At 35.0% G+C, this 14,639-nt stretch overlaps 1 protein-coding gene across 1 annotated transcript in view; it reads right to left on the reverse strand.

The window, feature by feature from the left end:
* LOC107750273 (calcium-dependent secretion activator 1-like) overlaps nucleotides 1–14,639 on the reverse strand; it is an 86,604-nt gene that overhangs the window by 66,635 nt on the left and 5,330 nt on the right. The gene's annotated exons all lie outside the window — the stretch shown is intronic.

Here is a 14,639-nt window from a genome sequence, read left to right on the forward strand (position 1 = left end):
GAATGCCATCAGGGCACAAGATGACAGAGTGACGAACGAGTAAGCAACAGAATGAGAGAATAGTTGTAAAGGAGAAAAAGAGCAGGCCAAACAGTATCCTCCTCCTCCTCACATAAAGCAATAGAGCGAAGTACTGACAGTTACAGTGCAACTGTGTTTTATGGCAGTGGTTATCAACTGGGTTTGCATCAGGGCTCAGGTTTTACAGCGGATATGTTGCGCCCCAACAAAATGAAGTTGTTTATCATAAAAAATTTTTTTTTTAAATCGCTCAAAAATGAAAAATTTGTCATGTTGTTTTTATATATTTTAAAATTATATTATTTATTTTTTGGGGGGAGTTTGAGAATTCACTATGAACTGATAATATAATATAATGTATTTAAAAGAGCTGTGTTAAGATTTTTACTTTTGGTTTGACTTTCGTGTTCAACTGAAAACATAAAAGCAAATGGCTTTGGAATGACATGAGGTCAGTAAATAATGATAGAATTTTATTTTTTGTATGAACCATCCCTTAAACATTTAACCATGAGCTGCCCAACAATATGCAAAATTACGACATGACAGGTTGAATAGGAAAATTGCCAAATCTGTGAACGCATAAACAGCCGTGTCTAGCCTAACACATGGAGCAAACACTGGGCCAAATATTGTATTAGGCTGCTGAATATGTGAAGTGCACAGCCATTAAGTGCATAAACATATCAATGTGATTTCAGTGCAATTAACAACAGACTCTCATGGCAGTACCACATGGCTCTCTGGAATACTTGGTTCTGATTGGTCGATCATGACATTCTGTGGTCAAACATTTTGTATAATGATCTCTAAACCATATATAGGGCCACATTCTCGTGATGTCCAGCATAGCCAAGTTTAAAGTCTTGCATAAAGAACTCAAAACAATATTTCAGAGGTTTTTATTTATTCATTTGGTAAGTACCAGTGCAATAAGCAGAAGAGTTTACAGTGAGCCAGTCATTATCACAAAACATAAACCCCCCTCCTCTTCTAATCATCTTGTCAGAATACATTTTGCACAATAGCACAAAAAAGGGGATTGGCCGGCACTTTTTTAGCCAATTGGAAATGTAGACATTGACAATTAGAAATGTTCTAATGCTATGTGTTCAGTGTTTGCTCAGATGACTAAATTTTTATATTTTTAATACACTACCATTTAAATATTTGAGGTGAGTAAGATTTTCTTAATGTTTTTGTTTCCTTATGCTCATCAGGGCTGCATTTATTCGATCAAAAATGCAGTAAAAACAGTAATATTGTGAAATATTATTAGAAATTAAAATAACTGCTTTCTATTTTAATATATTTTTTTATGTTTTTTTATGTTTTTTATGTCTTTACTGTCACTTTTGATCAATTTAATGTATCCTTGTTAAATGAAAGTATTCATTTCTTTTAAACAAATTTACTGACCAATTTAATGGTCGTGTAGAAATCATTATATAGATATAATATCAGTAACATAACGATAAGCATAAAGTGTACATTTTACAGTTTAACAATATTCTTCTTTGACCAATAAGGAAACTACCACAATATTTTATCTCTAGTCAAATATCAAACCAAAACAGGCTGATAAGTCTGAGGTGCCGGGTTTGAGGCCAATGTGATGCTTAAAAAAAGTTTAAGAGTAGACATTAAAAAAAGGCTGAGCCACCAATAATGCCATGATGTTATTACTTGAGCAATACAAGGGTCAATTTCTGCCATTCATTCTACTGTTGCAATAATACTTCACCTCGAAATAGCTCTGAACTGCATTGATGAAGGCTTCATCTGCCACAATCTGTGTCTCCTTTGAGAAAAGACTCAAAGCGGTCCTCAAAAAGAACTCAAAACAATATTTCAGAGGTTTTTATTTATTCATTTGGTAAGTACCAGTGCAATAAGCAGAAGAGTTTACAGTGAGCCAGTCATTATCACAAAACATAAACCCCCCTCCTCTTCTAATCATCTTGTCAGAATACATTTTGCATAAATGACCAGCGGACTGTACATTACCCCTCACATATAGAATTTTTACCCACACTTCTGTTCATGAGATAAAGGACCAATGATGTGCATGACTATATTCCTTTTTGTCAAGCTTACATCACTGTTTTTATCATCTCACTGAAACATTCAAAACCTTTAAATGTGCTCTATTGCTCTGTCATGCATATGGTGGCTTGCTAAGCATACCAAAAAAAAAAACGGTTATGTTGCCGTTCGTCTTGAAACCACCAGTGTGACAAAATCTAAAGGAAACAGGGTTTTCTGTGTGCAAATGTGTAGGAGGAAGGTGGAAAAGTACAAAGTAGCATGTGCCTGTGAGGCATCACAGCACCATCTGTGTGTTCATCTCTCTGCTACTGTCCTCTCTCCTTCACACACACATAGAGCATTGACTTTATCGGCCTTCTGAACTGTCTGTACAGAGAATACTATAACTCCCAACAGCTTGCAGCCCTCAATATTTCAGATTATGCTTTTCTCTTTGTTATTTCCAGAATAGTTTTTATGAAGGCCGGGTACAGGCACACAGGAGTTGATGTATGTTAACACTCTAACTGTACACTGTAAAAAAAAACTGTGACATTTACGGTAAAATACCGGTAGCTGTGGTTGCCAGAACTTCACCGTAAAAAATATGGCAGCAACATTTTAGGTTTTACAGACTTAACTTAAATTCACAATAAAATACCGTATTTCATTAACTGATGTAATGTTAATAAACCAACATATTGAAGTACTAATATCTGTTTTGAACCATTGTAATGCACTGATAACATTTGAAGGGTCTTCCAGGGAATTCTGGGAGTGTCAATTTACGGTTTTTCACTATAAATTATGCAATGACTTTTTCTTTTTCACTTCCAAAAAATGTATTTTTAACAGTATTTTACTGTGAAATCACATTAAATGTAATTACATTTATTCACCGAATATAGTATGGAAACTTACTGTTAACCAGTTAACAGGTTTTTACTGTAGCATTTTACAGTCGTTTACTGTTAAAATCACAATCATTTTTTACAGTGTAGAGCGAGTGTGTGTGTGTGCACACGCTCCATATGACATGAATATCTAACATCCATGTATATATAATGAAGACATTCGAATGCAGGTGTTTAAAGGCCCCATTTTCTTTCCTGTGTTGGCATATTTCATACTGGAAGAGGAAGATGAAATAAGGTACGCATCAAAGGAAGGGCACATTGTCTATGAAGAGAAAGATTATACATTTTAAACGCACTATAGTTCTGTCAGAAGTTCACTTTATCAATGTTCTGAAGCACATTAGCATATCTATGGTCTCAAAACTAACAAACATGGACTGAAAACTTCAAAACTTAAATTTTGATTTCGCAGCACCTTTAATGATGAATGAAGAAATAAAAGAAAGAAAGCTAGAAGACGAAAACATTGAAATGATAATGACGAACCTGGCCATAATAACCTTTATATTTACTAGCTCACAACTTTAACCTCAGGTACAAAGGTACAATATGGATGTCTCTTCTTAAATTAATCTGGGTAACAATAAGGTTACAATAAGGTTCCATTAGTTAATGTATTAACTAACATGAACAAACAATGAACAATACATTTATTACAGTATTTATTAATGTTTGTTAATGTTAGTTAATGAAAATACAGTTGTTTACAGTTAGTTCATGTTAATTCACAGTGCATTAACTAATGTTAACAAGCACAACTTTTCATTTTAATAATGCATTAGTAAATGTTGAAATTAACATTAGCTGAGATTAATAAATGCTGTAGAAGTATTGTTCATGCTTAGTTCATGTTAATTAAAGTTAACTAATGTTAACTAATGAACCTTATTGTAAAGTGTTACCTTAATCTGAATGCCATTGTTAAATAAATAAAATGATACTGTTGTAAACAGTGTTGTTTTTGTTAAAGGGGTCATATGATGTTGCTAAAAAGAACATTATTTGGAATATAACTATTAAAAATTGTTTTGGTAACTGAAATAAAACTGAAAAAATATAATATGAAAAACTTAAACTTAAAAACTGAAATAAGTTTATGTTTAAGTATATACTACTGAAAACTAAATCTGAAATGGAAATTAAAGCGATGTAGAAATATTTTTTTTAATTGCAAAACAACATTTCATTAAATTAAAATGAAAACTGAATATATAAAAAATAAATGCTAATTCAAAATATGAACAACTATTATAATAGTATATAAATAATACTAAAATAAAAGCTTTATGTGTTTTTGTGTTTACAGGTGTAACACAATACAGAACACTATTTTTTAATAATTACATTAGGATGAAGCACCCCTAAATGTCTCTCTATTGAGCCCCTGTTGATATAGGAGTAACCAATATCCACCAGCAGTTTAATGGTACCTCCACCTTCATCCTAGAATTCCTATTGATTCCCTCGGGATCCCTCTTATCATGATTGCTCTGTAACAGCCTGATTCATTTGTACACACTCTGCAGCAGTCAAACGCATATTTCAACCTCCATACGTCACTATCAGGGGAGAATGCAAGTTCATTTTAAATGAGTAAATTCTGCCCTACAAACAAGTACAGTAAACATGGAGCTCTTTTAAATCACAGTCTGATTTTTGTTTTAATCAGAAAGAAAGAAACAACCAGCCCTATGTTGGACTACACCGATTTCTGTCTAATTAAAACCTAGAATAAGTATTTTCCTCCTCTGCAACTGACTAGCAAGAACCAATACTGTAACATCATGTTTCAATAGGAAATATGTCAACAGAGAATGGAAAACTGCACTCGTCAAGTGATTTCTCCAGTCAGCAATTCGGTAGAATCACCTAAAAAGACAGAAATAAAATGGTTCACCTGGGCTCGAACATTGTTGACTTGTCTTTTTCAGCTTCAGCTAATCAGACTCAAGACACTCCTTCTTTGGAAATGCTATCGCAGTGCTTTTTACTTCAACCTCACCTGATAAATCCATTCTCCTGTTATAAAAATATCATTTCAGCAGCCGTATCTTATTTAAAGCGTCATTTACATTTCATTTCTGTGAAAAACAAGTGTACATTTTCTTTTGTGTGAATGAAGAAACAGCAGAATAAAATGAGGCACTCTTTCAGTGTGTGCGTGTGTGTGTGCACACTCAGCAGCAGACTGCAGAGTCATTAGTAATTATGATAATTGCATGAGTGCAGCAGCTTTTGCGGGCCAGAGATGATGCATAAGAAAAGAGAGAGATAGAGAGAGAGAGAGAGCGAGAGAGAGAGAGAGAGAGAGAGAGAGAGAGAGGAAATGTGTGTCTTCAATGTTACTCCACAGAGAGGGAAGTATCACGTTTGCATTCAATCGTTCGCATCTTAATTATTTTTGTAAAAGAAAAGAAAGTCCAATTAAACCTTATTTAATTTTAAGTAATCTCAATGTAAATTAGTTTTTTGATTTGGGGTTTCAATTTCCTACATACAAGCCTGGCTGGCACCAAAGAAAGATGTAGATGAAAAAAAAAACATTACATAACCGAATGGGGGAGAGAAAATGGAGGTGTTCGCCAAATTTAGACCCAGACAACTAAATAAAATGGAACAAGAGGCTGAATTTAAATGAAACACACAAAGCCAAATTCAATATAGCACTCTCATCGTAATCATTTGTAAGTACATTATGTACAACTTAAATGGATCTTCCACTTGCTTTCAAAGTTTATCTTAGACAAGTCTTAACATAAATTTTATTAATGCATTTTGATAACCCATTTTCATTGAAGCCATTGTACGCTGAATTAAAAAAGATAAAAAAATAAGTCTGTAAGATTTTTGAAAGATACTTCTGAAAGAATTCTCTTATGTTCACCAATGCTGCATTTCATAATGCATAAATACATTTAATAAATACATTTTCATATTTCATCAAAACAAATGACAATTTAAAACTGTATTCTATTTTAATCTATTTTAAAAGTTAATTTTAGTGCTGTAAAAACATTTTTCATTATCGATGTTGAAAACAGTTGTGCAGCTTAATATTTTTGTGGAAACTGCGATACATTTTTCCAGGACTCTTTGACAAATAAAAAGTTAATCAGAACATTATTTATTTGAAAAAATACATTTGAAAATTTTTGTAACAATGTAGAAGTCTTTACTGCCGTTTTTGATCAATTTAAGGCATCACTGCTGAATACAATAATACATTTCTTTTGAAAAAATCTTACCGACCCCAAACTTTTGAATGGTATTCTGCAGTACTTTCAGCATCTGGAAAGGTTCCAACACTTTCCTGTTAGAGAGGCAAGCTATTGAAAAAATAATGCATTATTGTATTGTATTATATTGTATTACAGTATATTATATTATATTATATTATATTATTGTATTGTATTGTATTGTATTCTACTATATTATAGTTCTCCCTAGGAGATAGTAATATGTGTTGCTTTGAGAAACAGGTATTGGCCTATTGCTAAATACATACTATCATTAAATAATTAACACTCATTTTCAGTCTGCCAAACATTTGAAAAATCCCTTTGATATAATATTAAATAAAAAGAATATTTTAAACTGATGATATAATACATACTTTATATTATACAATCCCAATTATCCCATATCTATTATGAGGAAAAACTGAATGAATGAGATTGTGTGGTTAAGAGATACAAATATTGTGATTCCACACAAACTCATTTTGTTGTACTGATGATACTATTAGTATGCTGTGCCAATGAGAATATCAACACATCAAATACCAAAGGGGTCATGCACTTTATAGCAGAACATTTTTAATGCTTTCTGTACAGTAGATGCAATTAATAATCATGCAGGACAATAAACAAACAAGCATGTAGAATACCATCCACACACATACAAAATCCTTGAAAGAAAACAATACTAGCATCAAACTGAGCAAAGAGTGTCAAATAATATGAACCCTCTGAATACAGGGTTCAATCGTGAAAGCCGATTTGGATTAGGAACATTAGCATCACAAAACTGCCAAATGAATCATTCCCAGCTTCACTGGACTCCCTGGAACTCATCTGCCAATGGGGAACAGAGTGTTCTGCATTGTCCTGCAGCCTGCAACTCTTTTCCTCCTCTCCCATTCTATGACGCTAGCCTGAACACCGCGTGCAGAGCGCCGTCATCCGAAGATGGTCTTCGAGCGGAATTCGCTGCCTTCGTGGAGTGGACTCTGGGAAAGCCGCGGATGGTGTGAGCGCGGAGAGGAGATTCGCCCCCTGCACCGCGGCTGAGGGTGAGCTGAGTATGGCTCGGCGAAAATGCCAAACCGAAGAGGAGAGGGCTCCAGTCCCCGTATCCAGTCCAGAGCGCCCTCCAGTGCCCGCTCCTCGTAAGCGCCCTCAAGTGTCCGCTCCTCCTGAGTGCCATCCTGTTCCCGTGTTCAGCTTAGAGGGGGCTTCCGATCCAGAGTTAAGCTCTGAATGCCCGGAGATTCACAAATGCCCACACTCCCACCCGCTCCTGCCTCCTCCACCGCTGTCGTCTGGCAACCCCTCTGCTCACCCTCAGCCCACCATCATTACGGTGCGAGCTCCGTGGGTCTGCCATCCTCCAGCGTCACCACGGCTGGACCCCGTAACTCCAGCATGTTCCCTCAACAGCGTGACGTGACAGCATGTACATTTTTTTTAATGTAGCTATTTTTTTTAAATGTTTAATTTACTTTTTTGTACAGCCCCCTGGCTGTGCATTAAAAACCAGTTTGCTAAGAAAGATGCTTTAAATTGTATTTGCTTCAGATTTACATTTACTATTATGATCATTTAAAAAAAAAATCCCAATAAAATTCCCACATTAGGCCTACTGAACCATTTTTAATCTAATTGTATTTTCTCCTCTGTATTCGCCCACTTGTTCTTGATTTTTTTTAATGATATATTATTGTTGGAATTTAAGTCTTGAGAACAATATATAAAATAACAGGAAAAAAACAAATGGGCAGTCTGTTGTTTACAGAACTATTGTACAAAAGCAAAAATGGCTCTCAGTAACAGCCGTGCTGACATTCAATACTACAGCTTTTTTGCTGCCCCCGCAAACACTGTAATAAAATATTCCTTTCTAACAAACCTAAACATATACAGAATTTTAGCAGAAACAAAGCCTGAAGCAACAGAAGCTCGTCTCAGAGCAGTAGTGTTAAGGGAAATGCAAACAGATTACTTCGCACTTGCTTACACAAAACTTCACCACACTCCAAAATGCCTTCAATATGTTCAGTTGAATCCCTGGACCTCAGATGGTATGTATGCATGTGTCTCTTTGTGTACGAACATTGTCTCACCAACACTCTATTTGTGTATTGACAGCACAATAAAACTATGTGATGTAGGATTTGGGTGCGGGTGAAGTATCTATCGGCAGAACAGAGTATTGCGCTTCAATGGATTGTGAAACCGTAGCATTTTAATCACACTTTCAAAAGACAGAGCCCACAGCCAGCCTTTTCTTTGGCAGAAGCGAGCGAGGCAAGAAAAAGACATGTTCAGAGTGAGTAAGGGAGTAAAGTGGGGGGAATTATGCAAAAAGTCTCATGTGATGGAAAGACAGAGAGAGTGCCTTTAGAAGGTTTTTGGTGCTTATATGTGAGCTGAAAGGTATCTAAGTATGAGACAGTATGTGTGACAAAAAGCTACAACAGCATGCTCAGCATTAGAGTTAATGGGCGTGTGTGTGTCTCTCTCAGAGAAAGCTAATGAGTGTGTGTGTGTGTGTGTGTGGGTGTGGGGGGGGGTGAAAGCACTTGCCTGAAACTCCACTAATCCAGCTAAAAATAAGAACTTGTGACATGTGACACACAGACTCTGTAAGATGGCTTCCTCCTGTGAAGAATTAATGCTCCTCTGACAAAAAAGCGGCATGCACATGCCTCAGCCAAGTGGATTTTGAATGCAACTTAAAATACAATTTCAAACATTTAAAAAAAACATCAGTAATTGTAAATATTTGTATGTGAAGTGTGGTAATAGAACACACATTTTTTTAATGTTTGCTTATGATGAAACATACATCTCTTATGTATGAAGTTCTATGAACAATTTTAGAGATGGTTTAATATTATAGAATAATATATTTTAATCGAGAAATGGTTAGGTTGGGTTAAGGGATCAAAATTATCTATATAATGTATTTATTACTCAACACACATTTTTGTATATTTATATAGACAATGAAACACATAATTTAGTTATTAAGACGTTAGACGGATGCATCTTATATATCGTCACGGAGCTGCACTCCGTTCATACCCCCTTTTTGATAAAGACGCGGACACATAATTGGTTTTTAAGGAAAAACTCTTTATTTACCTTTATATGGCAGTGAGGTGGAGAGCTGTTGGGCATGCAGACACATACACACACAACCATGTATACACAATTAGACGTTGGTGTCTCAGACTGGCCACCTGAGCAATACATTTGTGGACATTTCATTTACTTTACATTGCTTTAACAAAGTGGGGGCTTTCATTTGCATCAACACACATTTCATATTTCATATCTCACTTCATATTCTGGGCTATTCTGCTTGTCTGTAAATAGTAGCCTATGCTTTATTAATAAGGTTCCTTTGGCCATGTCTTATCCCATCTAAGGCACAAAATGGGCCAAGACTGTAATGGATGCTCTCTTCATGTGTTCACTGTCGAAATAGAGACCTTGAGAAAAACAGAAGGTCATATCGGCCTGCCAGGAAATAGAGGAAGAGGGAGAGACAGGGAGTGAAAGGAAGGAGTGCTAGTGCTGCTTAATGGATTATAGGATATGGAAAAAGCTGGATGGGAGGGAGGAAAGGAGATAGTGTGTGTTCTGGTTTACAAGGGGGAGAGTGGGTGTGTGTGGCGGTGATGGCATGTAAAAATTCTGTCACGTGCTTTAGAATAAGGGTCCAGGCAGCTCTCCTAGAGAGACAGGGCTATAGTGCCACAACAGCTATAGCTACTGCTGTTCATCACACTAGACTGTGACACCATCCTCCTCCTACACTCTGGCTAATACTAATTCCTTTCATCCTACTATCCATGCCTCTAGGCGAAAAAACCTGAAGATTTATCTAAACTACTGTTCTGGCTCAAGGCTAGTGATAGACCTATTGGCCAGACTGATTAACTGGCAGTTTTGAGATTATCAGCATCAGACAGCCAATAACTGTTCCCACTTGACTAATTAACTTGTGTCCAAATCTACAAATAGCCTTAAAAATGAATAATTTATTAATATTTTAATAGTTTTCTTTAAATGTTTTCGTGGATTTTTTTTTTCTTTAAATATGTTAATGTGAAAATGTATTAAAACACAAATATTAAAATGTATTTTATTTCAAATGTTTAATATTATTTAATTTCATTTGAACAGATAATATAATTTACATGTAAACATACTACAATTTATAATTAAATAATTTGTTGAACACAACTTTTTGTTGCCATTTTATTTTGTAACATTCTGTTTTCAGCTCTGGATAAAAACTTGGACTTTGGTTGCACATTAAAGCATTTTAAAACATTCAACATATTCCTTTGTACACCAAATAAAAGTTTAGCACATTAACAGGTAATACAATTTACATGTAAGCAGCCTACAATTTATAATTAAATTATTTCATTAAACGCTAGTATGGTGAACAACTTTTGGTTGCCTTTTTATTTTGCAATGATCTGTACTTTAGCCTTGGTTGCACATTAAAACCATAAAAATTCAACATATTCCTTTGTACGCCAAATCAAAGTTAGTTTTGGTTTGCTTCTGCACTGTAAAAACTAGAGAGGCTTGTTATTATTTCTCTCACCCCTAATTGAGCTGTCTATCTTCAAAGTGCACAAATATGAGAGGCCAATTAGTGCTGAATAGCAACATAAATTAAACATAAGTTTTGCCTCTAATTGATCATGGGGCAGGACACTTTATTTCCATGAATATTAGAAGTCTCATTAGGAGCTTTATTAGGGCAGAAGTAAGTTATCCATAGTTCCTGAAATATACGTGTGAACGCACATTCATGTTTAGGTATCATCTTAATTACACCAAAACTAAGACATATGCACATGTGAGAGCAAAAAACATTACCTCTTATCCTGACCCATATCTGTTATGTAAACACACTTTATGGTAGCTTGGGTCTCTTATTCAGTCTTAATATTTACAGAAAAGTGTTCCTATTGCTCGAGCAGATGTCCCTCATCTCGCTGTCTTTCTCAGACTTCTCTCGGAGCAACACTTATTTAAATAGCCATGAAAAATCACACATGTACAAACTCATACAAATACAGACTTCCACACCCTAAAAATATAAACAAAAATCAACACATTTTCAGCAAAAGCAAACATTTCCAAACACACACTGCTCTGGCTCTTTATAAATGTACCGTAAATACACTGTTCCAAAAGTTCAAACACAGCCTTCAAAATGAGCATTGATTAATGAATATGGATGCATAACATTTTCTGTTGTCCACATTTACATTATACCGAAATTACCTCTAACAGTAAAGACCATGTATTAAATTATATTTATTTCTATGTTATATTTACATTTAGATTATATAAAATCATAAAAATTCTAAAATTATATTTATGTTATATTTATATTACATGCATTGCATATTTAGATATAATTAGCATTTTTTTGTCCATTCATCTATGCATTGATTTATCAATATCATTCATAAATCTACATTTATCATGTTAGGAGAGTTAAGTTCAATTTACTCCAGAGCTGGGTCATACGTGAATTAAAGCAGCACTAAAAATACTGGCCAAATAGGTCAAAATTCTCTTGCTGAGCCAGTCAGAAGACTTTGACGTGCTTTCTACCTGTCAATCATTTTGGGCGTTAATGCTGCCCATATAGGAATCTGACAGTGTGACAGTTGAAACATTCTCATTAAATGCCATATTTATCTTCATTGTCAGTTGTTAGTTTGTCATGAACAAATGCTTTTGTCCATTCATCTATGCATTGATTTATCAATATCATTCATAAATCTACATTTATCATTTTAGGAGAGTTAAGTTCAATTTACTCCAGAGCTGGGTCATACGTGAATTAAAGCAGCACTAAAAATACTGGCCAAATAGGTCAAAATTCTTTTGCTGAGCCAGTCAGAAGACTTTTGACGTGCTTTCTACCTGTCAATCATTTTGGGCGTTAATGCTGCCCATATAGGAATCTGACAGTGTGACAGTTGAAACATTCTCATTAAATGCCATATTTATCTTCATTGTCAGTTGTTAGTTTGTCATGAACGAATGCTATTTTCCTACTGTTGTTTTTGACAACACTGATATTTGCTGCTGCTGTCTTACTCCATCTTTAATTAATCTTTGAGGGCGCTATTTTGGAAAGATGGGGGCTTGTCTGTTCATACTGCAAACTATTGGATTTGTTTAACAGCAAATGCCTGGTTTCATGCTTTGTGAAAAAAATGCAGAATTTGCTTACATAACTGTTTTCTAAAAGACATTTGTCAGTAATTTGACACACAAAAAATAGCAAATAGCAAATATAATGTGGATCCATTAATCTATCTCATCCTCACTGACCTGTTTTAAATTAAATCACTCATAAAATCACAACCCACACTGTATTATTGATGTTACTTACAGACTGTGATTCATATGTGCAACATTTGCCTGGGATTTTTTTTTGCTTTTTGCTTTAGAAACCAAGCATCACTTGAATTTAAATTTCCAGTAACATGTATTTGGGCTTATTAATGCAAATTCAGTTTTACATTTTGTTTTTCATATCAAAGCCCATCACAGGCAAGACCAAAAGAGACTGATTATATTTCTTGAGGGATTTTTATGTTTTTCTTCCCTCATATTTTTTAGTTTTCACTGCTCTACAAAACTGATTTATAGTTGATTTATGAACGTTGGTTTCTTCATGTTTTGCATTATTCAGAGATTTTTTTAAACATGTCATTGCAATGAAAATCACCATGAACTTCAAATGGACATGGATGAAGCAATTTGTTTTATTAATATTTGTTTTTTTTTTCTTGTCTCGTCGTCTCCTAGTTTCATATTTCACACTGACCAGAAGCTCTCCTTTTGCATAGCAAACTGACCCGCCTTGCAACATGTGTGTGGGATTGCGGCAGAGGATTCACACACACACACACACACACCCACACACAATACATGCTGGCAGTGTCGTTCCGTAAAAGACCTCAACTGGAAATCAGTGGAGAATGAAATTGTGAGCCTGGCAACTCGATACAGGCATGGTAACTTTATCCATCATACAAAGCTGCTCTGATTTTCCTTCTTGTCTGAACAAGAATAAAATCATGTGGCCAGCAGGCCAACCCAGTGGGGCTCTCAGACCATAGAGGAGTCCTGTTCCTGTTGGGTCATTCTCTTTGAGTTTGATTGTGCTAAATACTCTGAAACACAGGGTTTGATTGAATTAATTCCTTATTCACCCATCTTTCCTGGGCATGCCTCTTGTAATAAATGAAAAAATATTTCGGTATCTCCTTTTGCAAGCCCTACAGCAATGCAGACATTTAACTGGTTTATAAAGCCTTTTATGTGGGACAGGCATTAGTTCTTCTCAATAGACCATATAAACAGAGCCTCATTTTAATGCGTGAACACCAGACATTGCATTAATAAAAGTATCTAGGTGATGCATTTCATTTGAGACCAGCAGTTCAGTATATTTCCATCCAATTCATTCATAACCCTTTGTGTGTGATACAATCCGCACATTTACTGTATGCACATACAGTATGTTTCCTCGTACTGCATATCTAAACAGCATGGGTTTTAGATTTCAAACAAGCATCCACTAAAGGCTTGTACATAGATAAAAGGCCTAGCTGTGAGTGACAGTATAACACTGCAGTCCCTTTGTGCCGTACTTTCAAAGACATTTTCCTCTACCCTTGCACCACTGCTTTGTGCTTTAATATACCAGTTCAATAAACATGCTTCAGCAAAATTCAGAAACATTAATATTCCATTCAACTTCCATTTTAGTCTAAATATAGGCAGTTATTTAGTCTATTTTTGCTCCACCAACGGAAACAGTTATGAGCAAAACTACAACAGAATACCATGCATTGTGAGTCTCTGAGCAAAACACAGTAGAGATGGGGTTTTTTCCCCCTGAATGAATCAGTTTTGTTGAAATAACCGAGTGACCAGCTAAATGACTCACTTGTATTTGGTTGGTTCCTAAACAAATCAGTGTGTTTTAAGGAATTATTTGAATGAACGATTCAAATGATTCATAAAAACAATCACTGCTGTATTGGTGTAACAATGCAACTTGCAGTCCCTGATAATATGTATTTGTATATTTATATATGTAGGCACAGATAGATAGATAGATAGATAGATAGATAGACCTAAAATAGCCAGGTAATTAGATAAAACATAGAAGAAGAGAAAGATCAAAATAAAGAGAAAAGAGAAAAGGGTAGAAAAGGAGACATGCAAATGCACACAACAGCAGACAATAATGCAGATGTGCAACTTCAATAAGTGATGTGTATATCTTTATCTCAGCATAAGCTTGATCCTGACTCCAGTTAGGAATGGTAAAATCTAATAAAACAGCTGTGACAAAATGTATATATTTATATATTTTATATATATATATATA

The sequence above is a fragment of the Sinocyclocheilus rhinocerous genome, unplaced genomic scaffold (assembly GCF_001515625.1).
Source record: "Sinocyclocheilus rhinocerous isolate Xijiao unplaced genomic scaffold, SAMN03320098_v1.1 scaffold963, whole genome shotgun sequence".
In the NCBI taxonomy this organism is placed as follows: Eukaryota; Metazoa; Chordata; class Actinopteri; order Cypriniformes; family Cyprinidae; genus Sinocyclocheilus; species Sinocyclocheilus rhinocerous.